This window comes from Scyliorhinus torazame, chromosome 15 (genome assembly GCF_047496885.1).
Source record: "Scyliorhinus torazame isolate Kashiwa2021f chromosome 15, sScyTor2.1, whole genome shotgun sequence".
Classification (NCBI taxonomy): Eukaryota; Metazoa; Chordata; class Chondrichthyes; order Carcharhiniformes; family Scyliorhinidae; genus Scyliorhinus; species Scyliorhinus torazame.
Genome location: NC_092721.1, coordinates 185,409,020 through 185,421,442, shown reverse-complemented (window position 1 = coordinate 185,421,442; position 12,423 = coordinate 185,409,020). Strand labels below are relative to the sequence as shown.

The window sequence follows — 12,423 nt, the reverse complement described above, 5'->3', positions numbered from 1 at the left end:
AAAATCGCTTAGTGTCACAAATAGGCTTCAAATGAAGTTACTGTAAAAAGCTCCTAGTCGCCACATTCCGGCGCCTGTTCGGGGAGGCTGGTACGGGAATTGAATCGTGCTGCTGGCCTGCTTTAAAAGCCAGCTATTTAGCCCTGTGCTAAACCAGTCCCTAACCAGGTGTGTGAAGCGTACAGCAAGCGAAGGACAGACAATGTGACTGACCGCAGTGGACACTATCGACTGAATGCACTTCAGCAACTTGTCAAAGTTTCCTTGGAAGCACCTCGAAACCTGAAACCCATACAATCTGGAGGGACAAAGCAGCAGGCGCATAGGAACAGCAGTTCCAAAACCCCCTCTAAGTCATAGAAACCTAGAGCCACTCGGGGGAGACCGTGAGATGCAGGAATTTCTAGATGGGTTGGAGTACCCAAGGCTAGGGAAGGGGGACAGGGCTACATTAGAAGGAGCAATAGTGGAGCAGGAGATAAAGGATGCGATTGGGAGGATGCAGTCGGGGAAGGTGACAGGGCCGGATGGGTTTCCGGTGGAATATTATAAAAAATTTAAGGATAGGTTGGCACCCCTGATGGTGGGGATATTTGAGGAGGCGATAGGGAAGGGGGTGTTGCCGCAAACCTTGGGGCAGGCATCGATTTCCCTGTTACTGAAAAAAGATAAGGATCCGACGGAGTGTGGGTCGTATCGGCCCATATCACTTCTGAATGTGGACATAAAAGTGTTGGCGAAGGTACTGGCGGGTAGGCTGGAGGAGTGCCTTCCGAAGGTGATAGGGGGTTTGTGAAAGGGAGGCAGCTGTAAATGTGGGAGAAAATGTGAAAAAGGGGAATAAAAAAATATATATTTTTAAAAAGTCATAGAAACCTAGAAAATATGAGGATTAGATCATTCAGCCCATCAAGCCTGACCTACCATGTAATGTGCTCATGGCTGATCCTCTATCTCAAATGTCATGCTCACGTCTCGTCCCATCCCCTTGATGTCTTTAGTGTCTAGAAGCCCCACCTGTCCCCAGCCAAGGGAAACATCATCGCTGCTTCCTGTCTATCCAGCCCTGTCAGAATTTTATATATTTCAACGAGATCCCCTCTCATTCTTCTAAACTCTAGTGAATAGAGGCCTAGTCGACCCAATCTCTCTTCATATGCCATCCCATAAATCAGTCTGGTGAACCTTTGCTGCACTCCCACTATGGCAAGTATTCTTGGTGAGAAGGCCAAAACTGCTCACAATACTCCAGGTGTGGTCTCATCAAGGCCCTCTATAGCTGCAGTAAGACATTCTGGCTTCTGTTGTATTCAAATCCTCTTGCAATGAAGGTCAACATGCCATTTGCCTTCCTAACTGTTTGCTGTACCTGCATGCTTGCTTTCAATAACTGTGTACAGGACATCCAGATCGCTTTGTGCATCAACATTTCTCAATCTATCACCATTCAAATAATATTGTCATCCGGTTTTTCTTACTGAAGTGGATAACTTCACAATGATCCACTTTATACTACACCTGCCATGTATTTGCTCACTCACACTTGTCAAATCGCCTTGAAGCCTCTTTACTTCCTCCTCGCCACTCATCAATTCCACCTGGTTTGGTGTCATTAGCAAACTTGGAAGTATTTTATTTGATTCCCTCATCCAAATAGCTGATGTATATTGTGAATTGCTGGGGCCCAAGCACTGATCCCTGTTGTACCCCACTAGTCACTGCCTGCCGCTCTGAAAAATACCCATTTATTCTTACTTTCTGATTCCTGCCTGCTAATCAATTCTCAATCCATCGCAATGTATCACCACAATCCCACGTGTTTTAATTTTGCACACTAACCTCTTACGTGGGAATTTATCGGATGCTTTCCGAAAATCCAAAATACACTACATCTGTTGGTTCTCCCGCACGATTCAACTAGTTAAATCTGCAAAAAACTACAGTAGGTTTGTCAAACATTATTTCCCTTTCATAAATCCACGTTGGCCTAGTCTAATCCCACTGATATTCTCGAAGTGTCCTGCTATCACACTGTTTATAATTGACCCTACCCATCTCACTGCTGAATGCAGATGCCAAAATACTGGAAGACTGCCTACCAGAGGTGGTCGCAGAGGACCAGACGGTCAAAGGTAGGCAGCTAACCTCAAACATCAGGCGTCTGCTAAACGTGATAATGACCCCATCCGGGGAGAGAACACCAGAGGTGGTTGTTTCCCTAGACAGAGAAAAGGCCTTCGAAAGGGTCAAATGGAAATACCTCAGAGGTACTGGAGCGGTTCGGGCTTGGAACAGGGTTCACCTCCTGAGTAAAACTCCTATGCAACGCTCCCATGGCGAGCATACGGACCAATAACACTAACTCCCAGCTGCACAGGGGCACCAGACCAGGATGCCCACTGTCCCCGCTTGCTGTTCACTCTCGCAATCGAACCATTAGCAATTGCTCTCAGAGCAGCAAAAAGCTGGAAGGGGATCCACAGGGACGGCAGAGAGCAGAGTCTCACACTATGCAGATGACCTGTTCCTCTACATTTTGGACCCACAAAGCATCATGGACGGAATCATCGTGCTCTGGAAAGAGTTTGGCACCTTCTCGGGCTACAAACGCAACATGAGCAAAAGCGAGATCTTCTCGGTACACCCACAAGGAAGGGGGGGGGGGCAGCACTAACGGGACTGCCGTTTAAACAAGCCCGACACAAATTCTGCTATCTGGGGATTCAAATAGCCCATGACTGGAAAGAGATCAACAAATGGAACCTCACCAGTCTGACAAAGGAAGTAAAAAAGGACCTGCAAAGATGGAACACACTCCCACTCTCCCTCGCAGGGAGACTGGGCGGCGACAGCCGAGTGAATACCGAATGAAAAATGAAATGAAAATCACTTATTGTCACAAGTAAGCTTCAAATGAAGTGACTGTGAAAAGCCCGTAGTCGCTACATTCCGGTGCATGGTCGGGGAGGTTGGTACGGGAATAAGGGGATTGATCAAAGAGCCAGTAGCGGAGTGGGTGCGCGCAGAAGAGGCCTCCTGCAAGGGGACCTCCCCCCGGGCCCTCGCCACGGCGACACTCCCATCTCCACCCAAAAAACACTCCAGCAGCCCGGTGGTGATAGCCACCCTCCAGTCCTGGAACCAACTACAGCAGCAATTTGGCCTGACCAAAATGTCGGACAAAGTTCCCATCTGTAACAACCATATGTTCACACCAGCGCTGACTGACGCCACCTTTAAAAAGTGGGGACAAGACAGAGGGACACTGCAGTCAGGGACCTATACACGGACGGCAGGATCGCAACAATGGACGAACTGACAGAGAAATTCCAGCTAGCCAGGGGGAACGAGCTACGGTACCTGCAACTCAAAAACTTCCTATGAAAGGAGACAAGGACGTTTCCACAACCGCCACGACAGATATTACTGGAAGAGTTACTGGACACAAGCATCTTAGATAAAGGGAACTGTAGCGACATGTATGACTGACTGGTAGAAAGGGCCGACAGCGCACTGGTGCAACAAGAAAGAAAGGGGAGGAAGACCTGGGGATTGAAATAGGGTGGGGACTCTGGAGCGAAGCACTACATTGGGTCAACTCCACCTCCACGTGCACAAGGCTCAGCTTGACGCAACTAAAAGTGGTACATAGAGTCCACTTAACAAGAACTCGTATGAATAGGTTCTTCCCAGAGGTGGAGGATAGATGTAAATGGTGCCAGGAGGCCCAGTCAACCACGCCCACATGTTCTGGTCTTGCCCCAGACTTGCGGGGTATTGGACAGCCTTCTTCGAGGCAATGTCCAAAGTGGTGGGGATGAGGGTGGAGCCATGCCCAAAGTGGCGGTCTTCGGGGTAACAGACCAGCCAAATCTATTCCTGGGGAGGAGGGCGCCCTTTCCTTTGCCTCCCTGATCGCCCGCCGTAGAATCCTGTTTGGCTGGCGGTCAGCAGCACCACCCAAAGCTGCAGACTGGCTGTCCGACCTCTCAGAATCTCTCCAAATGGAGAAAATCAAATTCGCCATCCAAGGGTCAGGCGACAGCTTCCACAGAACATGGGAGCCACTCACCCAATTGTTCCGGGACCTGTTTGTGGCCAACGAACAAGCAGAAGAATAGCCAGGTAGAGGTAGCAGCTAAACATAAGAGAAAAGAAAGGCGAACCACAGGAGAGGGGGGGGGGGGGGGGGAGAAGAGAGAGAGGGAGAAGACAGGGAACAATAGAGGGGAACCAGTGAGGTGGGGGGGGGGGGGGGGGGGGGGGGAGAAATGCAAGGGAATGACAGCCGGAAGGAGGGCAAGGGAAACAATAACAAACTTGGCATCTACAGGAGCAGAGAACAAGGAAAATCCGGGCGAAAGACAGGACGAACGGCTGAAGCGGAGGTGATCGTGAGATGACAACGGTAGCAAACACCGCCCAGGAGAAGCAAGCGACAACACCAACACCAGATCCATTCGCGTATTGCCCTCTGTAATTGTTTCCCCGGCGCCCAAATGTATATGTATCCCCGCCCCCCCCACAAACAGATGCCTACGTATGTGCTAAAAACTATATTGCCAATTTTACAGAACTGGTGTTGAGCTAGTACGTTAATACCCTACCAGTTATTTTATTCTAACTTTTTTGTTGTTGTTTGTTTTGTTTATTGTGCGTGTTCCCTTCTCTAATCTATTTTGTGTACATAACAGCAAATATACTTTGTTCAAAAACCCAATAAAAAACATTTATTTAAAAAAAATATTTGACTCTAGCATTTTTCCTACAACTGATGTTAGTCTACCAGTTTGGATTTTGCTCTGTTCTTAAATAGTGAAGTTACATTTGTCACTCTCCAATCTGACGCGACCATTCCAGAATCTACCGAATTTTGGAAGATGGTAACCAACGGGACATAGCCTCGAAGAAGGCTTTCCAGTACCCGGCAAGTCTGGGGCAAGACCACTACTTCCACGGGCACCTCCTTTAGTACCCTGGGATGTGGATTATCAGGCTCTGGAAATTTATCAGCTTTCAGTCCAATTAATTTCTCCGGTATTTTTTTTAACTAATGCTAATTTCCTTTTATTCCTCCTGCTCAGTAGACTCTTGCTTTCCTGGCATTTCTGGGAATTTATTTGTGTCTTCTGTGAAGACAGAACTAAAGCAGTTGTTTAATTGCTCTGTGTTCTCTGTTATAAATTCTCCTGTTTTGGACTGTTGGGGCCCTACATTTGTCTTCACTAATCTTTTTCTTTTGACATACGTCTAGAAATTTTTACAGTCACACAGCGTAACACAATTTCTTCACTGCCACTCATTCAAAATACTGGAACTCCCTACCTAACAGCATTGTAGGAATCCCTCCATCATATGGACTGGTTCAATAATAGGGCCCAGCAACTCCTTCTCAACAGAGATGGGGCAATAAATACCAGCCTAGGCAGCAATGTCCACATCCCATGAAATTACATTGAAGATGACGGGACAGGAATGCCTTGCTGCACCATAAAACAATCCTTGCAGTTTCAGAAAAGGAGCAACATTAACGAGTTGATTTGCAGGACCATCAATACACAACAATAGTTACACTTTAGCAAAAACTGGCATTTACATAATGCTGTCAATGCAGAACATTCCTGGGCACACAAGCCAAAGGAAGAAATATTTGAAGGGGGTTTCCAAATGAGTTCCAATGAAGGTCCTGGAGGAGGGAGGGCATAGGCAGGAAATTTCAGGGTCTGAGGCTGTTAGATGCACAATTATCAATTTTGGATGAAGGACAGAGATTACTAGATGGAGAATTAAATAAATGTTATTCCTGTTACTTGCATCTCTAGGTATATGTATGAGTTTTTGACACCATCAAAAGGAAAATAGTTTGCACCTCATCAATGAGACCTCCTCAGTTGCAAGTAAAACATTTACTCTGCTTCATAAAACAGACAAGGTTGCCAAGGAGACTCAATTTACAACATATTCATGTACAAACACACTGCCCAACAGAACGGTGAGATGCAGCTTTGCACTCCATTGCCCAGATTGATTGAGGTTGGTGCCAGGCAGAGTAAGGATAAGCTTTTTAAAGAGAAAAAACAGTCAGCTTAACATAGATCATTATTTTCCTTCAATTCTTGGATGGTGTCAAGTTTCTTGAGTGTTGTTAGAACTGCACCCATTCAAGCAAGTAGCGAGCATCCCATAACACTCCTGATCTGTGCCTGCGAGACAGTAGAGGCTTTTACATTGTTGGTTCAATGGTTTTTGCTCTATGGAAATTCCCAGGATACAGATGGTTGGGATACTCAAAGATGGTTACGTTATTGAACATTAAATCAAAGTGGCTATGTTCTCATAGTGCAAATGGTCACAGTCTCACACTCGTGTGGTGCAAATGTTCCTTACCACCTATCAGTCCAAGCCTGGGTCTCTTTGCATTTAGGTTAAGTACTGCTTTTTCACCGGAGGAATTATGAATGAAGTTGAACCCTGTGCAATGATCAACAAACAGCTCCATTTATGATCTTATGATGGAGGCAAGATCATCAATGACAAGATCACCGATGACAGTTAAAAATAATTGGGCCTCGGAGTTTGCCCTGACAAAGCTCCAAGGGCTCAGATGATTGGTCTCCAATGAAAAGCACATCTTCCTTTGTGACAGATTTGACTCCAGGCACTACAGTTTACCCTCCCCCCCGCCAAAGCCCCAGGGACTGGGGTTTTACGAGAATTCCTTGGTGCCATACTTAGCCAAATGATGTGCTGGTGAATGATTTATGCTCCAAGTGCAATCATTTTGCACAAAATTGCTCCTGAGACATCTGTTGGCTGGAAGCTTTTGGAAAAAAACAAATCACCCATTTTCCTGAAATCCATATACACATTTTCCAGCAGGAAACGCCAATCTTGTGCTGAAACACGAGCTGATTATCCCTATGAAACGCGAGCTGATTATCCCTATTCTTAGACTGGAAATAACATAGACTTACATAGAACATACAGTGCAGTAGGAGGCCATTCGGCCTATCGAGTCTGCACCAACTAGCCCTCACTTCCACCCTATCCCCGTAACCCAATAACCCCACCTAACCTTTTTGGACATTAAGGGCAATTTAGCATGGCCAATCCACCTAGCCTGCACGTCTTTGGGCTGTGGGAGAAAACCGGAGCACACCCACGCAGACAGGGGGAGAACGTGCAGACTCCTCAGACAGTGACCCAGCGGGGAATCGAACCTGGGACCCTGGCGCTGTGAAGCCACAGTGCTAGCCACTTGTGCTACCATGCTGCCACCACACCACTCACACCATTACGGTGGCTAGGACGCATATAAATTGGCAGTAAGAGTACAGGTCTGAACACAGAATGTCTGCCAAAATAGACACCAGGTCTTACCTAAATGTGGCTCCTAAACAATGTCATTGACTCCAAACTACCTTCTGAAATGGCTTAGCAAACCACTCAATTTGTATCAACCACTACACAAAGCTATAATAGAATTGAACGGGCTCTATATTGATCTAGGCACCATTTTTGGACATGAGGGCACACAAAGCCCAGTCAACTCTGCAAAATATTCCTCACTAACATCTGGGGACAAAATTGGGAGAGCTGTCCCACGGACTAACCAAACCACAGCATGATATCAAATCATACCTTTCAGCCAACATCCTGGACTCTTCCAACACAATTCATGGGCATGTTTATTCTACCAACAGGGAAGTCCCCAGAAACACAAGGATATTAGGCAAGTGTGGCCATGGGAATCCTGAATATTGACCCAAAGTACTAGGTCAAACACTAGATGAATCAGTATAACCCCATTCTGAGCACCACTTGGAAGAAGCACTGAGGGCAGCAAGGGGACAGAGTATGTTCTAGATGGAGGACTTCAATCCCCATGACGAAAAGGTAATCCGTAGCACTACTGCTAAACCGTGAAGGTCATAACTACCAGACTGTACCTTTAGCTTGCGAACCAGCACATGGAGAAAAACCTGCTGGACACTCATCCTCACCAATTTACCAATCATAGATGCATCTGTCCACGACAGTACTGGTAGGAGTGACAACTACACATTGTGAAGACAGAATTTCAGTTCTACAATGACGGTATCATTCTTCGCATCGTATGGCACTACCATTGCTTATTGGGAGAGATTCAAAACAGAACTCGAAGCTCAAAACTGGGTATCCACAGGCACTGTCAAGTCACAGTAGTAAAGTTGTATTCCCCTGCAAACAATAACACCATGGGCCTGGAATGATCCTCGCTCTGCAATTACCATCAAGCAGGGAGACCAACCCATGTTCAACAAGTGAAGAGGTGATTGCATCAAACATCAGCAGCCATACCCAAAAATTAGGTACCAATCTGGTGAAAGTAAAATTTAAGACCATAAGCATACTAAACGGCAGCATGCTTCAAACAGAGCAAGTAATCCCACAACCAAATGATGACATCAAAGCTCTGCATTCTGCTCAATCCAGCTGTAATATGTCCACCTGTAACGGTAAGGGAGAACTGACCGAATGGAAGGAGGGAGGAAAACGAACGTTCCCATGCTCTAAGGTGGCTGAGCCTAGCACTAGAGTACAAAAGACAAGGCCAGAGTGTTTGCAACTAACTTTCAGCAGAAGTGCTGAGAAGATCCATCGCACCCTCTTCCTGCAGTCCCCACCAGCACAGCTGCCAGTATTCAGCCAATTTGATTAATTTCATGCGATATCGCGTAATATTTTAATGCACCAGATACAGCAAAGAGTGTCAGGACCGGCTACATTCCATTTTTCTAGGGCTCCTTGGTGCCACACTTAGTCAAATACTGCCTTAAAGGTAGTCAGTCTCATCTTGCCTCTGAACCTCTTTTGTCCATGCTAGACCAAGGCTGTAATGAGGTCTGCAATTGTGAACCCAAACTGGCTGTCAGTGAGCAGTTTTTTTAAAATATTTGTTCATGGGATGTGGGCATTATTGCACATTCCCGAGAGCATACATCAGTGAACCACATTACTGTGGATCTGGAGCCACATTTTGGCCAGACGAGGTAAGAATATCAGATTTCCTTCCCTAAAGGTCATTAGTGAACCAGGTGGGTTTTTACGACAATCGACTTTTAATTCCGGATTTTTAAAAAATTGAATTCAAACGTTACCATCTGCCATGGTGGGATTTGAACCCTGGTCCCTAGACATCATTACCCTGGGTCTCTGGATTACTAGTCCAGCGACAATACTTCTGCATCACTACCTCCCACTTGTAGTGCAAGTACCTTTTGTCAATTACACCTTCCATCATTTTGCTGATGAATAAACTGATTCGGCAGTAATTGGACAGATTGGATTTGTCCTCACCTTTGTAGATTTTCCACATTGTTAGATAGTTCTTGCGTCAGGACTGTGGCACCAAGGAGCCTATCAAAATGGAAGTCAATGGGAATCAGGTGGAAAAGTCTCCATCAGACAGCGTTGTACCCAGCAAAGAAAGATGGTTATGATTTTTGGAGGTCCACCATCCCAATTCCAGGACAATTACCTTCAGCTACCTCATTAATAATCTTCATTAGTAATAATAATAATCTTTATTGTCACAAGTAGGCTTACATTGCAATTACATTACTGTGAAAAACCTCTAGTCGCCACAGGCGCCTGTTCGGGTACACAAGAGGGAGAATTCAGAATGTCCAATTCCCCTGTCATAAGTAGGCTTACATTAAAACTGCAATGAAGTTACTGTGAAAATCCCCTAGTCACCACACTCTGTGCCTGTTCGGGTACACAAAAGGAGAATTCAGGAAGTCCAATTCACCTAACAAGCACCTCTTTCAGGGCTTGTGGGGAGGAAACCGGAGAGCCCAGAGGAAACCCACAAAGACACGGGAAAACGTGCAGACTCGTCACAGAGAGTGACCCAAGCCGGGAATCAAACCTGGATATCTAGCGCTGTGCAGGAACAGTGCTAACCACTGTGGTACCGTGCCACCACCCCCTCTCCATCTTAAGGTTCAGTTCCATTCGGAACTCCTTGGATACTGAAGCAGTCTGTGACCACATGCAGCAAAACCTGCACAACAATTAGGGCAGATAAATGGCAAGTAGCATTTGCGCCTCACAAGTGCCAGGCAATGACTGCCATTGACCAGAAACTTAAATACTGTGGCTACAGGAACAGGTAAGTGGCTAACCTTCTGATTTCCTCAAAGCTTAAGGGCAGTACAGTGGTTAGTACTGTATCCTCACAGCACCATTGATCCTGGCCTTGGGTGACTGTGTGTGTGGGGGGGGGGGGGGGGGGGGGAAAGAGAAGAGAGTTTGCAGATTCTTCCCATGTCTGTGTAGATATCCTCCAGATGGTCCAGTTTCTTCCCACAAGTCCCGAAAGACATACTGTTAGGTGATTTGTACATTCTGAATTCTCCCTCGGTGTACACTAACAGGCGCTGTAGTGTAGCGACTAGGAGATTTTCACAGTAACTTCATTGCAGTGTTAATGTAAGCCTACTTGTGACACTAATAAAGATTTTTATGTGCAGTTTAGATGGATTGGCTAAGTTAAATTGACCTATTTATGTACAGGTTAGGTTATGGGGATATGGGATGGGGGAGGACCTGGGTAGGGTGCTCTTTCGGAGGATCGATGCAGTCTTGACGGGCCAATTACCTCCTTCTGTACTGTATGGATTCTATGATTTCCACCATACGCAAGGCACAAGTCTGGAGCATAATAGAATACTCACCACTGTATAACTCAACAATACAAGTTCGGCAACATCCAGGTCGAAGCAACCTAACTGACTGGCCACAGTCCCTCACACCAGGACATTGCTGCAGTGTGCACCATCTACAAGATGCACTGCAGCAACTCCCCAGAGTTCCACCACACCCAGCACTTTCCAAACCAAAAGAACAGGGCAGCAAATACATGGATAATGCTAACATATATGTTTCTCTCCAATTCACACACCACCCTAACTTGGAAATACAGTATACGGTCATTCCTTCATCAGCGCTGAGTCAAACACTGGAACGTCATACCTAACTGCAGGGGTACGTTCAACACACAAAGTACGGCTGTTCAAATAGCAACTTGCTGCCACCTTCTCCAGGGCAATTAAAGATGGGCAATAAATCCTGGCCTTACCGCTGCATGAATGTCATTCAGAGCAAGTTGGCCGATATCAATGCCCACCCAACATTCCTAAAACAGACACTGGCCTGTTTTTTAATTTATAAATGTGACTATATTTAAGTACTTCATTAGATGTAAAGCTCTTTGGGTTATCCAGGCATGCTTTCTTTCAGAGTAGATCAGGAAAGTATTTAAAAACTTTCTTTCAACGTAAAATTGTGGCTTGATTTTTTTTTAAAGCCACAATTTATTACTTCCATCATTTTAAGGCCTACCGTTAAGGAAAATTGAGGAAATGTTACACAGGAGCGCAGCGGTATTTAAACATCTGACAAATTGCAAGTTAAACTTCGAACTGGGCATACCCAGTAAATCACACAATGGGGTGTTTTCTTTTAAGAATGCAATGCAAACAAAAACAAACTCGGGACCGCTACTGAAAAGTTGTCCAATGTGCAGAGTGAATGGGGCTGATAGATTGCACGGTGGGGAGTAGCTGGAAGCAGCCAGCCAGGCCGGCCGCCGGCCTTGGCGCCAAAGCTCAATGTGAAGTAGTCCTCCATCCACAACAGCAAAATGCTGAGGGGGAAGAGAGCGAGAAGGGAACCCATCCAGCCGACACCGCCGTCGTGTGGCCACTCGCCCTTCAAATATCATAAATACACATGCACAACTTTGAATCGTTCCTTTCAGTATATAGATTTTAAAAGGAATAATGTTTTCCTTAAAAAAGGAGATGGACGGCCTACCACACTGCATTCTTAACAGCGGTAACGGCAGCAGGAGGGGAGAAGGCCGATGGCTCCGCCGCGGCCTCGATTACGAGACCTGCCCCCACCCCCGCCCCAATAACATGCACAAAGGGAAAGAAAAGGGGTCAAAGCCCAGGCCCCCCCGCCCCGCACTCACCGACCGCTCCGGCTCGGGGCCAAGCAGGCCTCCGGACGAGGTGATCCGCCGCTCCATCAAAGGGCCTCCCCTCGACTTTCGGTTGGAAGGTGAGGGGAGGTTGCGGGTCTCCTATTTTGCGGCTGGGCGACGTCGCTGCTTTTCTCTCTCTCTCACACAGCCTCCTGTTGACAGAAGCCACTGAGCATGCGTCAGGCCAGGCACCGTGCCGCGAAGCATTGTGGGGGCGGCCAACCGCCACTCGGACCAACAACGCAGAGAGGAAAATTGGCACTCAACCCTCTGAAGGACTTCCCTTCACAGAAAGGCAGATAGGGCTTTGTTTTTTTTGTTGTTGTTGCTGCAAGCTCTTTTTTATTTGCTGGTTCTGATTCTTTCTCTGTTCCCTCGGACAATCCCGA

The 12,423-nt window shown here is 46.5% G+C and overlaps 1 protein-coding gene across 2 annotated transcripts in view; it reads right to left on the bottom strand.

Annotated features, from left to right (window-relative positions):
• Nucleotides 1-12,205, bottom strand: part of jade3 (jade family PHD finger 3) — a 72,324-nt gene extending 60,119 nt beyond the window's left edge. For both annotated transcript variants that reach the window (XM_072477263.1, XM_072477264.1), the window contains exon 1: nucleotides 12,023-12,205. The gene's annotated coding sequence lies outside the window, so the exon portion shown is untranslated. The remainder of the gene's footprint in view (nucleotides 1-12,022) is intronic.
• Nucleotides 12,206-12,423: the final 218 nt, after the last annotated feature.